Source organism: Capra hircus, chromosome 11 (assembly GCF_001704415.2).
Source record: "Capra hircus breed San Clemente chromosome 11, ASM170441v1, whole genome shotgun sequence".
Classification (NCBI taxonomy): domain Eukaryota; kingdom Metazoa; phylum Chordata; class Mammalia; order Artiodactyla; family Bovidae; genus Capra; species Capra hircus.
The window spans coordinates 80,134,046-80,158,845 of NC_030818.1; the positions used below are offsets into that span (position 1 = coordinate 80,134,046).

The 24,800-nt window shown below is 38.3% G+C and overlaps 1 pseudogene; it reads left to right on the forward strand.

Annotated features, from left to right (window-relative positions):
• On the forward strand, positions 20,276-21,247 carry LOC102185847 (annotated as a pseudogene).

Consider the following 24,800-nt stretch of genomic DNA (forward strand, 5'->3'; position numbering starts at 1 on the left):
GCAACTATTACTGTTGCTTAGTCACCAAGTTGTATCTGACTCTTTGTGGCCACCAGGCTTCTCTGTCCATGGGTTTATCCCAGGCAAGAATACTGGAGTGGGTAACCATTTCCTTCTCCAGGGAATCTTCCCCACCCAGTGACTGAACCCCCATCTTCTACATTGTAGGTGGATTTTTTACTGCTGAGCCACTGATGAAGCATACCTATGATGAGTGCATGCAAATAAGCTATTTTGTGTATTTCAGTGATTTCATGTAATAGTTTCTATTCACGCCATGGTCATGTGCAAGAACTAGAGGTCAGAAGACAGAGAATGGCTTGATAAATGCCACTTGCCCTTTAGTCTAGATAGGAGTTGTGAACATCTGGGTAAAGCTATACTTAGCCTGAAAAATGAGTCACAGAATGTAAGAGTATTTAAAAATATTTATTTATGTACCATCTGCTATTTTGTGGAGAAGGATGGGGAAGGAATTTTACTGCTAACACTAGCATAATCATTTTAAGACTTTATGGAAAGACGAAAAGATGTCAAAATGGAGACTATGCAGGCTAGAGACCTCAGCAAGAAAATATTTTCAAAATAGCTTTCTTAAGTATCCCATAGAAAGCAGGCCTAAATTTCTCAAAGATACAGAATACCAAACATCACTGCAAACGGTGGCCTGGGAATAAAGATCTTTGGAAGTTTTCAGTGACAACCATACTCTGATGACCTTGCTGAACAAGGAATTAACTTCATGCTAAACAGTTGCCCTTGGGCCTGAAGGAGTATATTCCCTTATTGGCTGATTATCTATGTTAAGTGCTTTTATGGAAGTAAACCAAGACACTGAACAGAGTCTCAGGAGACAGAGAAAATGCTTAAACATCTTTAGCTTCAAGTCAATGATGTGAAGTTAAGCATGGATACCAGAGATGGGCTCTGAGTGATCTTGAGAGTCTATGACTTTAGCCAGAACTTTCAGTATCCTCTTATGTCCATGGTGCTTTGGTTGGAAGGAATCATGATGGGAGCTAAGAATGACACCACCTGAATTTTATCTTGGCTGATACCAAGAAGCACTTTGATGTTGGCATGTCAATTCATACTGTTGGGTCTCAGTGTTCAAAAAAAAGTGAGATATGTTCTTGCTTGAATCATTAAGCTTTTGTGAAGCTCAAAGAATGATGTGGATGAAAGTATTGAGCCTCTGTGATATATCATTGCATAACTTTGAAAGATAACAGTCTTGATTATAAAAGAGTGTCATCTATTTTCCATATTTACAAATCAGTTGTAGTTACCTACAAATGAATGTGGGCTTCCCCAGTGGCTCAGCAGTAAAGAATCTGCCTGAAATGCAGGAGATGCAGAAGACATGGGTTTGATCCCTGGGTCGAGAAGATCCCCTGGAGGAGGACACAGCAACCCACTCCAATATTGTTTCCTGGAGAATCCCATGGACAGATGAGCCTGGCAGGTTACAGTTCCTGAGGTCCCAAAGAGTCATACATGACTGAAGCAACTTAGCTTGCACACAAAGATGAATATAGAGAAATAAATGAGAACTTCATTCTTTAATATTGCTTCAAGGAAATTGTTTCAGCATTCAGATTCTGGAATAGTTATTCTGGTTTTGTTATTCAATTTATGATTAATTTATTTTCCCTCTATTTCTTGAAGTCACATGTAGGCCATGTAAGTCATATCTGTTTCTCTGAAGATAAAACAATCTAAGACTCTATTTACATAATGTTTTATGGGAGGTTTCCCCTAAAAAATAGCTTCACATGAAATGATTCACCACATAACAAAATGTGCAGTGTGTAGAGAAAGGATTGTTATTTGTGCTCCACACATGAGGAAAAATTAACCTCAATTCATATAAATCAAATAACACTTAAAAAATTAGTGCCTTCTAGGTAAAACAGTGGTTGTTACTAGATGTAAACAAAGCACAAAGATGCTTGCAATCAGTTTAGTTGGAAAGACATGTAGCTAAGTGCACTGTATAGAAGCTAATTAATTAAATTTCTATTATGGGACTCAGAAAGGTAACCTGCTTAACCACAAGTTGCAGTGTCAGAAATGAGTCATAGAAGGACCAGTATCTCCTTATGACTAGGCTAGTGACTTCCGCTGCTCCACAGTTAGTGTTCAGTCTATCTTTTCAAGATGGCTATTTTCTTTTTACACTGGAGAGATCTGTCGTAACTAATCAGTTCAGTTCAGTCACTCAGTTATGTCCAGTTCTTTGCAACCCCATGGACTGCAGCATGCCAGGCTTCCCTGTCCATCACCAACTCCCAGAACATACTCAAACTCATGTTCATCAAGTCGGTGATGCCATCTAACCATCTCATCCTCTGTCATCCCCTTCTCTTCCCACCTTCAGTCTTTTCCAGAATTGGGGTCTTTTCAAATGAGTCAGTTCTTTGCATCACGTGGCCTAAGTATTGGAGTTTCAGCTTCAGCATCAGTCCTTCCCATGAATATTCAGGACTGATTTCCTTTAGGATTGACTGGTTGGATCTCCCTGCAGTCCAAGGGACTTATTTCAAAAGCATCAATTCTTCAGTGCCCAGCTTTCTTTATAGTCCAACTCTCACATTCATACATGAGTACTGGAAAAACCATAGCTTTGACTAGACAGACCTTTGTTGGCAAAATTATGTCTCTGCTTTTTAATATGCTGTCTAGGTTAGTCATAACTTTTCTTCCAAGTAGCAACCGTCTTTTATTTTCATGACTGCAGTCACCATCTGCAGTGATTTTGGAGCCCAGTAAAATAAAGACTCTCACTGTTTCCATTGTTTCCCCATCTATTTGCCATGAAGTGACTGGACCAGATGGCATGATCTTAGTTTTCTGAATGTTGAGTTTTAAGTCACCTTTTTCACTCTCCTCTTTCACTTTCATCAACTGGCTCATTAGTTCTTCTTCACTTTCTGCCATAAGAGTGGTGTCATCTGCATATCTGAGGTTATTGATATTTCTCCTGGCAATCTTGATTCCAGCTTGTGCTTCATCCAGCCCAGAGTTTCTCGTGATGTACTCTGCATAGAAGTTAAATAAGCAGGGTGACAACATACAGCCTTGATGTACTCCTTTTCCTATTTGAAATAAGTCTGTCATTCCATGTCCAGTTCTAAGTGTTACTTCTTGACTTGCATACAGATTTCTCAGGAGGCAGGTCAGGTGGTCTAATATTCCCATCTCTTGAAGAATTTTCCACAGTTTGTTGTGATCTACAGGAAAAGGCTTTAGCATAGTCAATAAAGCAGAAGTTGATATTTTTCTGGAACTCTTGCTTTTTCCATGATCCAGCAGATGTTGGCAATTTGATCTCTGGTTCCTCTGCCTTTAATAAATTCAGCTTGAACATCTGGAAGTTCATGGTTCACATACTGTTGAAGCTTGGCTTGGAGCATTTTGAGCATTACTTTACTAGCATGTGAGATGAGGGCAGTTGTGTGGTAGTCTTAACATTCTTTAGCATTGCCTTTCTTTGGGGTTGGAATGAAAACTAACCTTTTCCAATCCTGTGGCCACTGCTGACTTTTCCACATTTGCTGGCATATTGAGTGCAGCACTTTCACAGCATCATCTTTCAGGATTTGAAATAGCTCAACTGGAATTCCACCACCCTCACTAGCTTTGTTCATAGTGATGTTTCCTAAGGCCCACTTGGCTTCCCATTCCAGGATGTCTGGCTCTAGGTGAGTGATCACACCATTGTGGCCACCTGGGTCATGTAGATCTTTGTTGTATAGTTCTTCTGTGTATTCTTGGCACCTCTTCTTGATATCTTCTGCTTCTGTTAGGTCCATACTATTTCTATCCTTTATTGTGCCCATCTTTGCATGAAATGTTCCCTTGGTATCTCTAATTTTCTTGAAGAGATCTCTAGCCTTTCCCATTCTATTGTTTTCCTCTAATTCTTTTCACTGATCATTGAAGAAGATTTTCTTATCTCTCCTTGCTACTTTTGGAACTCTGCATTCAAATGGGTATATCTTTCCTTTTCTCCTTTGCCTTTAGAGTCTTTTCTTTTCTCAACTTTCTGTAAGCTATTTGTGACTTATAAAATTTGATAATCCAAAAGCTGTCTTCATCAGTAGTCCTAGAATTTTATAAAATTTTAATTTTTAGTTTTTATATTTAAATCACTAATAATCCTCTATTGCCAACCACAAAGCTTTGTCAGAGACCTTGAAGGATGAGTGGAATTTTTCAGAGGCAAAAAAGTCTGGGGAAGAGTATATTGAAGAAGTGTGTCCTAAACTCGATCAGGGTTATTTAGAAAATAAAGCTTACTAGACATACAAATATATTTGTGATAAAACTAAGTATTTTAAATGCCCATATATAGCTGGTAATAAGCTGCTTTTCTCAGTAAAGTCTCTCCTCCATTCCCCATTAAAAGTGCAGTTTCCTTCTCTGTGAATTTGGTCAAATTGCATGATTATTTTTAGCTATGCAGATATCACCTTTCCCTTTTTTCATATTTCCTCTTCTCTGGGTAGAAAGGCAAGAAGATTTGAAATCATAAATGGGACTGAATCTCTTACTAATAAAGTAACCTTAAGAAAGTTGCTTCAATCCTTCAACTTCCTAATTCATAAACATATCTTGACAACTTATAAACATACATATATAAGCATATATAAACATACATATACATACAAACATCATAGATAATCATGGATAACAATATTTACCACACATATTTATTAAGAGGATTAAAAGAGATAATATGGTGGCTTGCACAATAACTATTCATTTTCCCCCTTTCCAACTCTGAAACTTCCACTCATTGATCAAGTGGATATATTATATAATATCTTTGCAGATTATATAATATTTTTGCTAATATGGTCTTTGTTGCTGCTATTGTTATATTTAGTATAAAACAAACATCCCTCTTATCCTGGATTCAATTGCTGTCCTTGGTCCTGAATTTTCAACATTGTCATCAATAACATGAATCATAAAATTGTATAGAAAGAGAGAACAAAAGATTAAGATCATTAAATGTATGTTTTTAAAGGTTTTCTTATAAACACAACTCACAATTCTGTAGCTTTGTCAATAGAAGATTCTGCATCAATAGAAATATGTAATTACTTACATTCTAAGAATGTAAAACTTAATACTCAAGACAGCAGCCCATTCCAGTGATGAACATCTGATTATCAGGAAATATTTCTTTTTGCTAAGCCCTATAATCTTATCCATAAATCATTATTATGTCCTTTGGAGGCACACTTACTCAATTCATGGGTAATCCCTTGGGTCATCTGAACAGTTTTTTTGGTAAAATTCATTACTAGGTTTATTGATAAGAACATGAGCAAGGCAGATGCAGAAAGATGAGACATGAAATTGTGACTGTGAAGAGTTTAAAAGGGCTACATAATTTTACTATATGCATGCCAGAGAGAAAGAGAGACTGAGACAGGGAGAATAGAGAATCGAATAGAAATTTTTAGTGAATCAAAACCATTTTCACATGTTAACTCTTTAGTCCAGTGTCTATCACTCACTCTTCTGATTTCCTTCAGAGTCTTAAAGATGTTCCCACCATGCATTTATTCCTTGGTATGCTAATAAGCTATTCATATTTCTCTCTCCTTCACTAGACTGTAATCATCTCTAGCACAGAGGCAGTGTCTTACTTTTTCCTTCTAATGTGTTCCAGTGTGTAAACATTCCTGGCTTGTAGGTACTCAGCTGAATGAATGAACTAAATTTCCAGAGAAAGAATTGTCAGAATAGACAAGGGGAAGCCTATCCATCATCACACATATACCACAGGACAGGAATGCCAGAATTCCCATGTAAAGAGGGAGACTGGATGCATGTCCTCTCTGGGCCTTTTGATTCTAACATGTGTAGGATTGGATACTAATATCATCATCAAGTATTTCTATCTGAGTTCCTCAAAAAAAGTCTTCAGTCTAAAACATGCCATTAACAGAAACTGCTACAACAAATATAATATTATAATGATTTCACTTTAAAAATGCATAATTAAACAACAAATTCTATTGCAGAAAACCAGGACCTGCATATTTTTTCTCTTCCCTGTGTTTGACTACATTTGCTCATATAACATGATTTTGTTTCTTTTAGATATTTCAAAGTGTTTTCAGAATTTCCCATGTGTCTCCTCTGTGCCTTTCCAGATATTCAGCGTCAGGGTTGAATGAGTTTCCAGTTATTAACTGGGCTGAATATGTTTTTTTCTTTCTCACGTATTTGTCACAGAATCTCTCTGTATTGGCCAAGAAGGCTTTTTACTTTCAACACACTGAAGGATAGAAAGATAAATATATTAACAGATAGGTAGATCAGCTCCAATAAGTATATGGGTATACATATATATTCATAAGTATTTGCATATATGCATATATCTCCAAATTTCAAAGAGTAAATAAAATGGAAAAGAAAATATCTTAATATATTAACATATTTCAAATGTCTCACTATTTTATTCATGAAAAGACAAATAGAGCTGATGAAGAATTATAATGAGTCACTCAAGAAAAGAGAAGCAATAATAGAAACAAAGGGCAAATTATAATAATTCCATTTTAATGGAAAATGTTACACTTGAGCAATAAATTATATCTTAGAAAGACCAGGACCCTAATATTAATTTGTTTTTCTTCTTTCTTTTCCCAGAATGACACTCTGCTCAGATTTGTGAGTTGATTACATCTAATTGCAAAATTTCCATGTGCGTCACATAGATACCTATTCTTATTTCCAATACAACAGCTTTAAAAGACTGTGTATCTATCAGAATGAGGACTGTCATTCTGATAAGGCAGATAAGAAACCAAAGCAATATTACATGCATTCTTAATTTTGTATTCCATGTGTGAATAATTTATTAAATTATACACAGAAATTATGTTCCTATATGTCATTCCCAATCTATACACAATGACTTTTAAAGCTATGATAAATCGAGGTAGCATAAAACAAAGCAGAGACATCATTTTGCCAGCAAACTTCCATCTAGTCAAACCTAAGGTTTTTCCAGTAGTCATGTACAGATGGGCTTCCCTGGTGATTCAGAGGTTAAAGCATCTTCCCCCAATGCGGGAGACCCGGGTTCGATCCCTGGGTCGGGAAGATCCCCTGGAGAAGGAAATGGCAATCCACTCCAGTATTCTTGCCTGGAGAATCCCATGGACGAAGTCCATGAGGTGGCAAAGAGTCAGACACGACTGAGCCACTTCACCACCACCATGTAGAGATGGGAGAGTTGGACCATAAAGAAAGCTCAGCACCAAAGAACTGATGCTTTCAAACTGTGGTGCCAGAGAAGACTCTTGAGAGTCCCTTGGACTCCAAGAAGATCAAACCAGTCAATTCTCAAGGAAATCAACTCTGAGTATTCATTGGAAAGACTGATGCTGAAGCTGAAGTTCCAATACTTTGCCCACATGATGTAAGAGCCAACTCACTGGAAAAGACTCTGATTCTGGGAATGATTGAAAGCAAAAAGAGAAGTGGGAAGCAGAAGATGGGATGGTTAGATAGCATCATTGACTCAATGGACATGTATTTGGGCAAACTCCAGGATATAGTGAAGAACAGAGTTGCCTATAGCGTGCAGTCCATGGGGTTGCGAAGAGTCAGACACTGACTTAATGACTGAAGAACAAAAAATTGAAGAAAAACTTAAAGAAGATTGATATGAAAGACATAATATTTTTCAGAAAGTACAGTGTTGAATATATCTGAACATTTTAAAATGTTTTGGGTAGTTCAAATTCTATTTTCTATAGACTTATCAGGTCGTCTTCATGTGTGCCACAGAAACACAGTTTTCAAAGGCAGTATCAATTAGCCTTAAAATACAGTGGGTAGGTACGAGGGAGCAAAATCAACTTAAATAAATAAAATCTTTATCATGAGCATAAGAAGTCCATGGAGGAGCCTTTGGTGGTCCTCTAGAAGTTGACAATGTGTATGTGTTGAGAGAAGTGTTAGTATAGTACCCCAGTTCATAAACAATTGTAGGTAGGGATCGAAATCAACTTATTATTCACTATGTACTAAGTAGAGCAGTTGCTTTATGCTGGAAGATTCTGGGTAAAGCAAAGGAAATGAAAGCATGAAACAGTGCAAAAGATAATTTGTTTTAAAAGTCTTGGTACCTCTGGAAAGTTTCTAAAAGCCTGTGTAATGAGACCATAGGCAGGTCACTTTCTCTCTTTGGGTCTCTTTTTCCCAACCTAAGACAAGCAAACAAAAGTAATTTGCCTAGATGTTCCTCAAGTGGCATAAGAATTCTAATGATATGTTAGTTAGAAATCATGCCCAGTATACATTATGCTATGGGCTGCCCAGGTGGCGCTAGTGGTAAAGAACCTGCCTGCCAAACCAGGAGACTTTTAAGACATGTGAGTTCAATTCCTAGGTCAGGAAGATCCCCTGAGACAGGAATGGCAACTCACTCCAGTATTCTTGCCTGGAGAATCCATGGAGAGAGGTGCTGGCTGGCTACAGTCCATGGGGTCACAAAGAGTCGGACATGCCTGAAGTGACTTAGCAAGCATGCCCACATTATGCTGACAGCAAGTTTGCCTTTTTGTGCAGTCCACTTCTATCATTGCTTATGGAGATGAATTGCTAAGAAATGTCTATTTAGACAACTTTATGCAACATAATTGGTTATCAAAGAAATATGAACTTCTCCTTTAAATATGTAATGGGACCAATTTCTCTAAAATTAAAAAGTAAATGGAGACAGGGGCCCAAGAGAGAAGAGTGTAGGTGATATTGGCTTTTAAGAAACAAAGCTCAAATAAAAGTTAAGAAAACATGAAGGAACACCATCATTTCTTAACAGCTGCGAACAGCCATTCTCTTAAAAAAAAAAAAAAAAAAGACACCTTTCTTTACCCTCAAGATGGTGGCCTGTTGGTGGATCTCTGTAGGATCAAGCAAATTTTAGTATTTTAACAACAACATTCTGTTGTTAAGGACTTTGTCAAAAGCTTGACACATTAACAAGAGTGCTGTCCTAGCCAGGAATTAATTCTGACTCTGCTAGGAGCCAACTCTACGGCCTGAGCAAGGTATCATCTCTGAGCCTTCATTGACTATCTGCATATCTGTTAACTGCATAGTGGAAATTTCCTGCTGAGATTTGGTGAGAGATGAAGTATGCATGAAGTCCCAGGAAAAATGCTCAACATTTCAAAGACAGTGGTTAAGAGCCCGTATTTTTATTTGCTACCAGCAACCAACCTCAGAGTCAGCAAAATATCTGCCTCGAGTAATTCTTATCCACTGTTTCTAGTCTTAAAGTCGAATGGTTAATAAAAATACAAATAGCAGGTAGGGCCCATTGACAAAGGGATATTTTGACACCAACATCGGCCTCATTATTGGCTTAGCCTTTGGTCAATAATCTAGTTCAAATTTAAAATAAATTCACCCCATATTTGAGTAGCAGTTCACAGATTCTAAGAATATTACCTCACATGAAAAAGCAAGGCAATAGAATAGGAATTGATATCTCTAAGTTATGGACAAGTAATAAGGGCTCAAGAGGATGATTTCCTCAAGGTCATACAGGTATCAAAAAGCCAGGATGGTGTTAAAACCTAGATTTCCTTACTCCAGTATAGGACTTATTTATTTGCACTATGAGGTCTAATTTTTTTGGCCCAAAATTCACCTTTCTTAGTCTTGTCTGTATGTGGAAAAACAAAGATTAGTGTAATAGCCTCTTTTCAATGTGAAAATAAAATGACTTGAGATGCCACAGTTTAATTCCCATCAATAAATCACCACACACACACACATTTTACTTTAATGTGGGAATATAATAAAATAAATTGGTTCATTTGATCTCAGTTTTTATTTGATGATTTTTGTTGAAACATAAATGTGATTTCTTATGTGATATCTTACTATAACATCAAATGACAGGGAGTTTATTAGTGACATTTTAGAAGACATGCATTCACTTGCATTGGAAGCTGCTACAGCCCAAGCAAAATTGGGAATAGAACACATCTTCCATAAGAGAAAAGGTCACAATTGGCTATTCACCAGAGCGATTTAAATTTTTAACAGCACAACACAGCCAAGGTGACAGTGGAATGTTACAGGTGTGAGCAAAAAAATTTTCATTTTACCATGCAGAATTTAGAAAGAAAGTGAGCAAATAGCTCTGTGGCATATTGAGGGACTTATCACTTCCCTTCAGCAAGTAAAATAAAATTATTATCCATGCTGAATTATATAGTTCTCCAAATCCAACACACAGAACTCTTGCTGATAACAAACTCAAAAGAGAGACTAAAGGTAATTGATTACCACCATACAAATCATTTTGGAACATGGATGAATTATCTATCCTACTTTGATTTTTAAGTTGCTGGTTTCAGTTCAGGGCATTATGATAAGTTTACAAAGTTTATTTCTTTGATATTCCATCTAGGTGATACTGTAGTCAGAGAGATGAACTGTTTTTGTTTTTGTTCTTTTCCCTTGAGAGAATAGTTGAGGAAACTTTTTTTTTCTGTTTTGTTCATTTAGTTTGTCTTTGTATTATACCACATATTGCAATGGCTCAGTGGTAAGGAATCCACCTGCCAATGCAGGAGATGTGGGTTTGATCCCTGGATTGGGAAGATACCCTGGAGAAGGAAATGGCAACCCACTTCAGTATCCTTGCCTGGAAAAATCTCATGGACAGAGGAGTATGGCAGGCTATATTTCATGGGGTCATAGAGAGTCGGACACGACTGAGCGACTAAACAATAACAGTGTATTACAAACACATGGTCAAAAGCATTATGGAGAGACTGATAGCAAAGACATTTATGTGCTAACGAGGTAAGTCAGCTGGTGCCTGAGAGCCCCTCTGTTTAATCCCTAAGCAGATCCAGATGCACTAACTTGGACTGTATTCAAAGACTGTCCTATAATGATTCAGTTCAGTTCAGTTCAGTTCAGTCGCTCAGTCGTGTCTGACTCTTTGTAACCCCATGGACTGCGGCACACCAGGCTTCCCTGTCCATCCCAACTCCCAGAGTTTAACCATTGAGTTGGTGATGCTATCCAACCATTTCATCCTTCGTTATCCCCTTCTCCTCCCACCTTCAATCCTTCCCAGCATCAGGGTCTTTTCAAATGAGTCAGTCCTTTGCATCAGGTAGCCAAAGTATTGGAGTTTCAGCTTCAGCATCAGTCTTTCCAATGAATATTCAGGACTGATTTCCATTAGAATGGACTGGTTGTATCTCCTTGCTGTCCAAGGGACTCTCAAGAGTCTTCTCCAACAGCACAGTTCAAAAGCATCGGTTCCAAAAAGAGGATAGCAAAGTCAGGTAAATGAATCCACTTTTATCCACAGAGAAGTTGCTTAAAAGGGGCTGGTTATGGTTAGAAATTCTTAGCTGTCTTAGAAATTCAAAGGCATTGTGCTCTAATGTTTGTCCTTGTAACTAAAGTCTGCAAAGATTATTATTCCTTATTCTTTATTTAGAGGAAAAACACACAGAAAGTGAAGATAATGTGAATTTATAAACACAAACATATACACACCCTAATGAAAACATCTAATGTGACAAGAAGAGTAAAGTTTTAGTGACTATGATTTATAGCTATATTTTGTGTATGAGCTTATGGTAACAGATGGTGAGAGGAAGCAGCAAATTACTGTGTACATTCATTTTTTTTTTTAAGGCAAAATGGCATTAAATCAAGAAAGTCAGAATAAGTGACCCATTTTAAGTGTACTCATCTAGGTTTCTATGAGGGTATGTTAATTATAATAATATATCTTTCCTAAAAGAAAAAAAATAGCATGACTTAAATGAGATCCTCAGTGGCGAGATTATTTACAGTTAACTGGAAGAAATATGAACTCCAGGAGCCGAACTGAAAAATCTGCCTGCATCTCTCTAGCCTATTTCCTCTAGCTCCCTTTATGGTAATGGTCTCTCGTGTAAGTGCTTACACATCAGTAGCTTTTCTATACCTGGTGATTACTGTCCTTCCATCATTGGCAAGGCTGTGACAGGAATGATGTCCTACTAAGAATGATGTACAGCTCCACAGTGGTGAGATCCTAACTCCCTGGTGAGAATCAGTACCCATGAAAGCACCGTGTGTTCCATAGGACTGCAAGTAAAATGAATGCTTTGCAAAGCCCATCTGCTGCCTGTTTTACAAGCAATTGCGTATTTCTGTTTATTTGTTAAACTCATATTTGTTCTCACAAATCTACCGGTTCCAAGTGAAAAAAAAAAGAAATCCAGAAAGGTATGGCACCTGAGCTATTTCTTCTCTCCCATGACACTTGTGATTCCTTATAAGTCATACAAAGGATTTGAGAATTAAATAATTTAATGTATAAAAGGAGAAAATGTTGAATAAACAGTCAATAAGTACTGACAAGAGTTATTCGGTATGTGTCCAGCTGCAAAATTAAATACACCCGTAAGGTCAGTTGGTTAAAAGGGAATCAAGTTGGGCAAGAACTGTGAATTGAGAGGAAAGGGGCCATATGGGGAGAGGCCACAATGAAGAAGGGTCCTAGGAACACAGTCTAACAAGGTAAAGGATCAAGACAGGAAGGGTCAGTGTATGCATTAAAAAAGTCTCTCCCTCCTCCTTCTCCCTCTCTTTCTCTCTCTCTCAATTATGAAAACACATAAATAACATATTTTCTCCCCCCAGATCCAAGAGGAACCAAGATGAGGGTTTCCTGGCCATCAGCAGCACTATGAGAACTTTCATCAGGGGAACCAGTGAGGAAAAACCTGATACCCAATATATCATACTTCATAAACTACAGGAATATTATAGACCATATCTGCTTTTGGTCTTGGCTTTCTAGAACTCCCTGATAGCTCAGTTGGTAAAGAATCTGCCTGAAACGCAGGAAACCTCGGTTCAGTTCATGGGTTGGGAAGATCCCCTGGCAAAGAGAAAGGCTGCCCACTCCAGTATTCTGGCCTGGAGAATTCCATGGACTGTATAGTCCATGGGGTCGCAAAGAGTCAGATATGACTGAGTGACTTTCACGTCACTCATTTCTAGAACTCCTTAGGGCATACCTGCCTTCATGGGGTTTCTGAACAGGAGGAAGGGATTATAAGCAGCCAGTTAGTCAGTGAACTTGACAGAGAGCTTCAACTTAAACCTGGTGTGTTTGTATGTCTGCTGGGAAACACAGTCTGCTGGAAACTGTCTGCTGGTGTTTGCTGGGAAACCCCAACCATGAGGGACTCAGCACACCCCACAAGCACCAACATGCTTCTTCCCCACGCTATCATCGATAACCTATTATTTACATGTATACAAGTTCTTACCTTGTCACTTCCATATGTTCTTGCTCTTTGGAGCATCCTAGGACAGGCATATCCTTTCTGCTATATGACATCCCTTCAAATAAATGGAAGAGCTTCTTTTAAAAAACTGACATGTTGAGACAAGACCAGCCCACAGAGGGAGGGTTGACATCTCAGCTTCCAAGACCACTGCCTGATTATCTGAAACACCTCCTTTAACTCAGAGTTTCTGATTGCAATATTCTTGGCATGTCCCTAACAGAGTTTATTTTTGCCCACATTTAAATCAGACTGCCCTGAATCATTTTCCCAACTAGACTTCAACTTTCTGATTTCCATGCCCTTCTCTGTAATACTCAATATTAACAAGAATCCTGTCAAATTGATTTAACCAGAATCCCCACTCAGTATCTGATAACCCTGTCCTACCTTCAGCAAGAATCCTATTAAGTTAGTTGAGCCAGATTTATTCCCTTACCCATGATGTTTCTTGTTGTAGTTTTCTATCCATGGGTTCCCATCTTACTCCTTGGTTATAAATTTCCATTTTTTCTTGATCTCTTCAGAGTTGAGCCTAATCTCTCCCAGACTGCATAACCCCATCACAGTAGTCCCTATTTCTGTTGCAGTAGTCTTGGATAAAGCCTGCTTTACTGTTTTAACTAGTGTCATAAATAATTTTATCCTTTAAGAGCTTCATGCTATAGCTTTGAGGCTGACCATCCCTATGGGAACAGTCAAAGATGGCTGCCCCACCAACATCCTCTCTAAAGTTTTATGAGCAAGTCCTCCTGAGAAAAGCTTCCATTTTTGAGTCCAGCAACTGAAGAATCAAGACCCTTTGAGACAAAGTATTTGGATCTCCATGAAGGTAGATATTTGGCATTGTTTGTTGTTGGATTAGAAGTCCTTAAACAGATCATTTATCCCGACACAGACTACACATTTTAAGAGAATCAAAGAGAATGTTAGAATATTGAAATAGGAAATACAATATAATTGTATGTAAATCTATGCACTCAGTCAAATGTGGTAAAAATTAATAAGTGATCCTTCTGAACACCTGCCTTTTGTAAACATGTTTACAGTAATTGTTAAATAGATCCAAGGACTTCCATGTTCCAAATGGTATATTAAAGCAACATTTTCCCCCTAAGGAGATCAGTTACCTTCCTGCAAAAAAAATCTGCTTGACAAAATTATTTATCTATGGAAAAAAAAAATCTTACTTTAGTAAAGCTCTCTCAGAAAGTGTAACTGCTCTCTATGATAGTCATTTTAGAGGGACAGCAAGCAAAGAAGAGGAAAATGTGTCCTTAGTCTCCTAAAATGCTTCCACTTTTTAGGTCCTTTCCTTAATGGGCTTTTGCAACTATCCTATTTCTTATCCTGTAGTTGATCTAATCATGTCTTCCTCTAAGTATCATCGTTGAGCATCTCTCTGACAGAAGGGCCAAAGGGAGTGAAGGGGCCTGAGTGACAAGACGATCTAATCCCAAAAGGAAATGAGTGCCTTCCCGAATCCATTCTCCAATTCTTGATCCAGATTCCCAGGAACTTCAGTAACACTGGCACATAATTAGCAGTTGGGGGACCTACACCCAGCCACACCTCAGTCAGCCATTCTGTTCCCCGAAGCAGCCTGATTCCACAGAAAAGATGACGATGGAAGTCAGAAGGCCTGTGTTTGGTTCCCAGCTCTGATACAAACCTCAGTGAGACCTTGGTCACATCACTTTCTGCCCCTGGAACTCATTTTCCCTGCTCTGTAATATGAACTGTGAATTAAACCATCCTTAAGGATCTTTCTATCAGCTCCCTCAGTCTTCACTGAGCAAAAGTAATGTTCATTGACTGACCACCTTGGCTGTGACATGATTCAGTTAATCTCACGGGCTCAAGTGATATTGTTATAGCAATATCTGTGTCTCATAAGACTGGAGTAAGAGTTAAATTAGGTAGTTAAATAAGGTGACTGCCTAGAACATAACAACTGTTCAATAAAATGGCAGGTTTTAGCATTTACACTTATTTGTTGATGAGAAAGGGCTTCCCAGGTGGCTCAGTGGTGGAGAATCCACCTGCCAATGCAGGAGACTTGGGAGATGCAGGTTCAATCCCTGGGACAGAAAGATACTCTGGAGGAGAAAATGGCAACCCACTCCAGTATTCTTGTCTGGAAAATTTCATGGACAGAAGAGCCTGATGGGCTACAGTCCATGGGGTCACAGAGTCTGACACGACTCAGTGACTGAACATACACACACATTGATGATAAAGAGCATTAAAATTTTGCTTTAAAAAGTTGTGGCAGAGGCTTCTTGACTGATTTTGAAAGAAGAGATACTTTAAATTGCCGTGAACTCTGAAACTGAAGACATAAAAGTTTGATTACAAAAGAGGGACACAAAAGCAGCACCAGCCCTATTCGGGATGCATGTGCATGAGGCAGGAGGTTCCATGTTGCTCAGATTCAAGCACAATGTCAAAGATTCCTGAGCTATGATTCATAGAGACGCTGGAAGTGGAGGGGGAGAAGTGCGTAAGAGCAACCTCCTTAAGGGTCAAATTTTTAGATTTCCCAAAGAGAATATTTTCGTGTTGTCTATCAGTTGACAGTGTATTAAAAAGCAGAGACATCACTTTGCCAACAATGGTCCATATAGGCAAAGCTATGGTTTGTCCAGTAGTCACGTACAGATGTGAAAGTTGTACCATAAAGAAGGCTGAGAGCCAAAGAATTGATGCTTTCAATTGTGCTAGAGAAGACTCTTGAGAGTCTCTTGGACTGCAAGGAGATCAAACCAGTCAGTTCTAAAAGAAGTCAACCCTGAATATTCACTGGAAAGACTGACACTGGAGCTGAAGCTCCAATATTTTGGCCACCTGATGCAAAGAGCCATCTCATTGGAAAAGACCCTGATGCTGGCAAAGATTGAGGGCAAGAGAAGAGGGCAGCAGAGGATGAGATGATTAGATAGTATCACCAACTCAATGGACATAGTGAAGAGACAGATAGTGAAGGAGAGGGAAGCCTGGTGTGCTGCAGTTCATGGGGTGGCAAAGAGTCAGACATGACTTAGCAACTGAACAACAATGAATCATCTGTATCTCTTTTTTCTTTCAGTAGGTATATATACACATAACATATACTATTCACCTATAAATAGTATATAATATCATATATATATATATATAATTTCCCCCTCTCTATCTTCAAAAGTCCAATATTTCTGTCTCCAATATTTCCAAATCCTGTCTCTTCCAGCTTTGATCTGGCAATTTCTTTGTCTTCAATCAATGAGTACACATTAAATAAATGAGCACAACTATGTAAAAATAATTTTACAAGAGAGCAACATTTTTCCCTCAAAGCTCTCTCTACTGCCCCATCTTCTGCTAAAATTAAAAGCAACACAAGCACATACAAAACTTCATGCCTCATCTGGGTGAAAATAAAAAAAGGCTTCATGATAATTATGCATAGTAAAATGTCTTGGGTTTGTGATTTATTTATTGCACCAGAAATGTTCTTTCAGTAGTTAAATAATAGAATCTTTGCAATACCTTCTTTCTTGACTCCACAAAAAAAAAGGACCAATTAAGTGTGAATTATAAAACAGAAACCAACTTTTATTTGTGAGCCTAACACAAGAAATAAAAGCCACTTGAGATACTCTCACATCTCAAACTAAGATTCTTTAATTATTGTACATTGGATTTTATATGTACAGATTAGAAAAAAAAGTATCTTATAAACAGATATCAAGCAATTTCAGTCTCCTTGAATGCTTGATGAGTTGCTCTCTCTGCCTTTTTAATGTGAAAGCAAAAGGAAAGTAAATTTTTTTTGCATATATTATGATATAATCTCAAACCAAGAACATGCAATTTTCCTTTTCACATTTTCAGAATCAAAAAACATCTTTACAATCAACTTATTCAATTAAAGTCCTTTTTTGTTTCCCTCATCTCCTTGCAAATCAATAAATTGATTAATTGTCTATATAATCTGATACCTTAGAACATAGAAAATGTGCATTGCAACAAAAATGATCACATATGCTATTTTTATCTAACCCTGTGAAGCAAGTGTATATATATATATATTCACTTTATAGAAAGGAAAATCAAAATATATTATGCTTTATTCTCATGGTAACCTACCCAAGGTCACACAGCCTACGTGGGGACATACCTGATTGAAACCCACTTTTGCCTGGTAAGGGTTTCAGATTTCCTGCATTATAATGTGAGGAGAGACGCAGAATAGATTTCTTCCAGAAAGACTGCAACTGTGAGGTCTGTCCTCTGGAAATAAGAGTTCCTGTTCTCCACACTTTTTTTTGTTGTTTGTTTTTCCATGCATAATATAAATCAGAGTCCTCCAGAGAAATAGGAAATAGATAGAAGATAAATTATAGAAATTAACTCACAAATTTATGAAGGCTGAGAAGTCCTATGGTCTGTCATCCACAGAGAGTGGATGACAAGCTGGAGACTCAGGAGACTTCATGGTATAATTCTGGCCAAATTCAAAGGCCTACGATTCAGAAGTGCTGATGGCCGAGGGCAGAAGATAGATGCTCCAAGCAAAGAGAACAAATGTGTTCTTCCTTCACTTTTTTGTTCTATTCAGGTCCTCAGTAAAGTGAACAATGCCCACCTGTATTGGTGAAGGTCATCACCTTTACTCAGTCTATTGATTCAACTGTTAATCTCTTCCAGAAATAGCCTCAAAGACACATCCAGAAAAAAATGTTTACCAGTCACCCTGGTATCCCTTAGCTCAGTCAGATTGACATGTAAAACTAATCATCACATCTCAATACCACAATTAACTAAAATAACTACAAGATGTATTTAAAGGGATTTCAAGTTATTCTGTAAACTAATTTCCAAGTCAGTTTTTTTAAATTACTGGTTATTTTGTAGTTTGTTTTTTAACTGATTAGTGAGATAGCTGAGAAGCCAAGACTGTAAGCCTTATAGAGAATAAACACTGCCCTGCTGATGTACAATGCTGCAGCAGGCCTCTGACAGTTTCCATTGACTATATTTAAGGCTTTCCTGGTAGGAAACTAATTGATAACATCACACCATGATCCAGGCACTAAGAAGACAGAACAGCATCTGTTCAGTCTTATGGTTGATTCCTATTTGGGTGCAAACTGTTTCCCACCAACAGCTGCTGTGATCAGTCAACTCTTTTTCCTGAAATCAACTAAATCCATAAACATCCCAAAAGGCTCATTTAGTTCCTGCTGATGCGACTACAAAGCACAACATGCACTAATTGGCTTCATTAATTGAATAATCGTGGGAATACAATGTCAGTACTTCACACACAAGTTTTGCAGCATAAAATTATTATTTAATGCTAGAGATCTCAGTTTCGCCTTCCTTGCTACAAAAGCACACAAAGAGCTTTTGCAGTCTGTGAATCCAGTTTTGCAAGCAGTCCCAGAGGAACTCAAGTTTGGGAAAAAAAACCATCTCTGTGCAAGTAGTAAGTTTTATCTAAAAAAAGAAAAATAAGTTGATGATTTGGGGCCAATTAGCTTGATAAATAATTATCTAATAGATGTAAATTTATTCACCCCATATGTACATCAACAAAATGTCACTTAAGTACTTTGAAAGATCTTGTCCAATTTCAATATTTATAGGGTAATCTAAGGTGGAGAAAAATACTTCACTAAGCTCTCCAATGAAATGTTTGTGGGCCCTGAACACGTATTATCAAGGACATGAGGGTGGAGGTGTGAGCAGAAATTAAGAGCTCTGAGCATCTCAGGGCCCCAGAGAACAGATTCATTTCCAATGTTCATTCCCAAATGAGAGCCAAGGTTCAAGGTTGAAAATCCTCCACTGGGAGAGATCATTGTGTTGATTCACCATAAGAAAAAACATTCTTCTGCTAAGGCTGTGATGGAAAACAGAGCGCTAAGCACCACTTGGGGTAGGTTGGCAGAGGAGCAGAGAGGTTTGGGGAAGACACATGGCCAAAGGGATCAGCTGGAGCCACAGAGCTGATGCCTGGAAAGTCTGCGCGAAGTTATGTTGCCGGCCATCCCATAGACAGAAGCACAGGCACTCTTACTTCCCTCTGTCTCTTCTACCTGGGGTGGTTCTGTAGCAGAGCAGAACAAAGAAGGGCAGAATTGAGGTCTGGAGAGTAGGATGAATAAAGAATCATTCTCTAGCCAAAGAATAGGTTTGACAACACAGCCAGATCACTGGCCATGGTGTGCTCTGCCTTTTGGATAATTCTGACTGCTAATATGCACAGTCACTATTCACCAGCCAATGAGTTCCCTAGACGCTGAGCTAACGCTGAGAGTTTCCTGTTCAATTTCCTAAAACCAGATGCTCTTGCTTATGGAAATTAATCAACACGGCTCTCATCAGACCTGCCTATCACAGTTGCTGTTTGGGAGTTTAATATTGATTAAATAAAAGACATCATAGATGCATTTTTAAGAGAGGGATCACAATTTCTTTCCTATGAGCAGCCTTTAATCAATAAGAAAAGCAAAATTAATCAAGAGCTGGAGATGAATAAAGTCTTATTTTCTTCCCTATATAAATATATTTAATTCTAGTACTTAACTTAGATATATATAACATTTTATTAGCTTGTACATAATATTTTAAATTAGATATATTAATTTTAATACATCATATGACTTCTTTCAGTTAGATAAAGGAAGATATATCTTTGTTCTAGGATATAACAAATAAATACTGAATAACTAGTAAATGCTAAATAAACACATATGGGTTAGAGTCCTATTGTGATGTGATACAGAATAGAGATAAAGATTTGGCAAGACAGATAAGAAGCAAAAAATTAAAATGGGGAAGGTAAGCTTCTTCTCCATAAAAGCACTAAATGGTGGGTGATACTGGTGCTGCAAGAGTGCCTGAAGGCCCCACAGGCTGTGGGTGCCCCTGGGATGGATGGCCACAGTGGCTTCCATGGGGGCTTTGGCAACATCTGGGGCCACAGCAGAGGACAGGAGTGGCTCCCAGTCACCAAGCTGGGCAGCCTGGTCAAGGACATGAAGATAAGTCCCTGGAGGAGGTTTATGTCTTCTTTCTGCCCATCAAGGAATCTATGATCATTGACTTTTTCCTGGTGGCATCTCTCAGAGACAAGGTTTAGAAGATTATGCCTTTATAAAAGCAGACCTGTGCTGGCCAGCATAACAGGGCCTCAGCGTTTATCACCAATGGGGTCACAACCCAGTGTGGGTGTCAAGGGCTCCAGGGAGGCAGCCTCTGCTGTCCATGGGGCCATCATTCTCACCAAGCTGTCCGTCATCGTGCAATGAGGCTACTGGCGTGACTAACAAGGTCAGCAAGCCCGATACTGTTTCTTGCAAGGTGACTGGCTGCTGTGGTTCTGCACTGGTGTACCTCATACCTGCTGCCAGGAGCACTGGTATCATCTGTGCCCAAAAAGCTGCTGCTAATGACTGCTATTAAGCTACACCTCTGCGGCACTTACCAGGTGGTACAGTGGTAAAGAATCAACCTGCTAAGCAGAAGACTTGAGTTCGATCCCTGCTTGGGAAAGATCCCCTGGAGAAGAAAATGGCAACCCACTCCAGTATTTCTGCCTGGAGAATTCCATGGACAGAGGAGCCTGGTGGGCCACAGTTCATGAGGTCGCAGAGAGTCAGACACGACTTAACAACTAAACAACAACTACACATCTGTGCCAGGGGCTGCACTGCCACCCTGGGTAACTTTGCCAAGGATACTTTTAATCCCATTTCCAAGACCTACAGATATCTCACCCCAATCTATGGCAAGAGACAGTGTTCACCAAGTCTCTCTACCAGGAATACACTGACCATCTTATAAAGACTCACACTTGTGTTTCCGTGCAGAGGACCCAGGCTCCAACTGTGCCCACCACATAGCTCTATACGAGAAAAATAAAGTGAATGGAGGTACCAGTGAAGCTGGGTAAAAAAATAAATAAAATGGAGAAAGTAAGAAAAATAAAATACAGAAACAAGAATCAAAAGAGATACTATTTTAAAAAAAAATATCAGGGGGCAAGAGATCATGAGAGAGAATGGAGAAATGAAGAAGCTTAGGGACTTAAGTAAAAAAATACCAAGATAGTCTAGATAAAGACATGCAGAGTAAGATAGATGTAGCCAAGTGGAGAAGGAGAAATGCAGAGTAAGCAATAAACAAGCAGAACAATCAGACTGCTAATGCAACAAATTCCTACTCCTCATTACAGAGCCAGTTGCTCACCAGCACTGACTACAAATCTTTAAGGGTTCTGTCACCTTACTGCACTGGGAAAGAAATATCATTGGGATTTGACTCATTATTTATTTATACATGCAAGAAATAATAATTAGTCTCATGGATGAGGCATTGTTCCAGGCATGGGTAAACATGATAATGCTTATGCCTCATGTAGCTTATTTCTTTATTTTTTTATTTTTTTTTTATTTTTTTTATTTTTTATTTTTTAAATTTTAAAATCTTTAATTCTTACATGTAGCTTATTTCTTAGGATGGACACAATTCAATCCTTGTGGAGTGTGGTAAAGGTTGAGATAGTAATATCATTGGCAACATCACCAAATACAGTGAGGAAAAAGAAGTTCTCCAAAGAAAATAATGTATTCCTGTGTGTATAAAGTCTCATCTGGGGTGGGGAAGGAGGGTCGTGTTTGCTGATTAAAGCAACAGAGGTCAAATATAGACTGGCCTCATGTTTCATTCTATAGAAATCGATCAATCAATCTGAAATGTTTTACACAGATAATTTAGCTCCTAAGTGGCTTAAATAGAGTTTTAACTCAGATCTAAATAAACTAGTCAATAACAAACAATCTCTCTTATCATCAGTGTCCTATATTTGAAGAAATAATGGTTGATAACTTCTCAAATCTGCTTGCAATGAAGGAGACATAGCCTCAAACCCTGGGTTGCGAAGAAGCCTTGGAGAAGGGGATGGCAACCCACTCCAGCATTCTTGCCTGGAGAGTTCCGTGGACAGAGGAGACTGATGGGCTACAGTCCATGGGGTTGCAAAGAGTCGGACACAACTGAGCAACTACAGATTTAAAAAGCTAAGAGAATTTCAAGTAGGGTAAACTTAAAGAAATCTATGTCAAGACACATCAGAATTCAATTCTAAACACTAAAAACAAAGACAACATCTTGAAATCAACAGATGGAACCAAGGCTTTCTCAATAGAGAAATATCAGTTTGATTTACAGATTTCTCATCTGAAGCAATGCAGGACAGGGAGCAGTGGCACAGTATATTTGAAGTGCTGAGAGAAAAGAACTGTTAACTGCAAATTCCATGTTTTAGAAACCTATTCTTCAGGAGAGAAGGGATAATAAAAATGTTGTCATATGAAAGAAAACCATGAGAATTTGACATTTAACATAAATACACTTAAAGAATGACTAAAAGAAATGCTTAAAACAGAAAGGAAGTGATAAAGGAAGTCTTCCTAGCTTGTAGTCCTCCACCTTCTTATGTCCTCACATAACTTTTCCTTAGTGCTTGACTGCTGAGGAGGTGGGAGAGGAGAGAGGGAAAGATCTCTCATACCTCTTCATCCTATTGGATCTGAGAGCGACACTTTTGACCTCATTTAACCTGAACTACTTCCTGATAGACTCTATCTTGAAAGACCACCAACGTTAATTACTTCCTTATAGACCCTGCCTTGAAAGACAACTAACCTTAATTCTTCCTTATAGATTCTACCTTGAAAGACAGCCACACGGGATTAGGGGTTCACATATAAACTTGGCGTTGGGGCATCAGAAATATTCAGTCCACAATACCATCTGAAACTCAAGAAGGATCTAAATGAAAGTGAGAAAAAAAAATAAATGAAAGTGAGGTTTCTGAGATATAATATTGATGCTAACAGACTGTAATACAACACTTATGTATATTGCAATACAAAGATCAACCATTAAATAAACTGTACAAAGTAGTGTACTCAAAAGCACCACAAACAAATCAAAATGGAGTCCTAAAAAATTGTTCAAGTAACTCACAGGAAAACAAAGCAACAAAACAAAACAAACAAAAAGTAAACAAGCAAAAAATGGAAGAATAATAAATATAGGAAACAACATGAAAAAGAAAATTGAAATGGCAAACTTCAGCCTTGATGTATTAATACAAATGGTATGAAGTGAAAGTCACTCATTTGTGCCCGACTCTTTGTGACCCTGTGGACATATAGTCCGTGGAATTCTCCAGACCAGAATACTGGAGTGGATAGCCTTTCCCTTCTCCAGGGGATCTTTCCAACTCAGGAATCAAACCCAGGTCTCCCACATTGCAGGCAGATTCTTTACCAGCTGAGCCACCATGGAAGACCAAGAATACTGGAGTGGGTAGCCTATCCCTTCTCCAGCAGATCCTCCTGGCCCAGGAATCGCCAGGGTCTCCTGCATTGCAGGTGGATTCTTTACCTACTGAGCTACCAGGGAATTTCTATATAAATGGTATAAATAATAATATAATTATAAATAATAATAATTAAAAAGCAGAGATTGGCAGAGTAGATTAAAAACTAAAAGCAGCAAATACGAAGTCATCCTTTAAAAGGTGGGGAGGCCCTTAGTCTGGTGATGAAAAATGGCTTTAAAAAACAATGCGGGTCTAATCCAATCTATGCTGTAAACCCTTCCTTGAAGTAACTGCCTAAAATCATTTTGATTATGCCTGTTGGTATTTATAATTAATATATCAGATAAAGCCTCAAATTACAAATTGGAAAATTTGCACTCTACCATGTCAATTGGTAGTATCTATCTCCTTTGGAAAAGACCATGATGCTGGGAAAGACTGAAGGCAGAAGAAGAGGAAGACAACAGAGAATGAGATGGTTGGATGGCATCACTGATTCAGTGGACATGAGTCTGAGCAAACTCAAGGAGATAGTGAAAGACAGGGAAGTCTGGAGCGTTGCAGTTTATGGGTTCACAAAGAGTCTGACATGACTGAGCAACTTAACAGCAACATCACCTTAATACATAAAGACTGGATGCCCAGGATGTTCATAGATGACATTCATAGCACTTTACTGAGAAACAAAACTTCAAGTAATTGCTTGGTTGACACGATATCCAAGCACATGAGATCTGACAGTGTTTCTCCCTCAATTACCCAAGAGTAATGAGTACTTAAGAGTCTGGTAATACAACTTCTAAGATTCTCATCCTTTTCTTCTCTCAGATAAGGTACTACCTATCTAAGAATGTACATTGGCATGCTAAGATCAGTAAGCATCAGACTTTGAGACACCTCATACCGGTGGTCAGCTTGTCTGCAAAAGGGCAACATGAGAAAGCCACATGGCAGATGATCTTGGGGGAATGACAGCATTTGGCGATATCTGACAATATACAGTGAATTTTTTTATAGTTCTAAATTAAGAAAGCTATTGTTATTACCCAAAGAGGTAAAGAAAA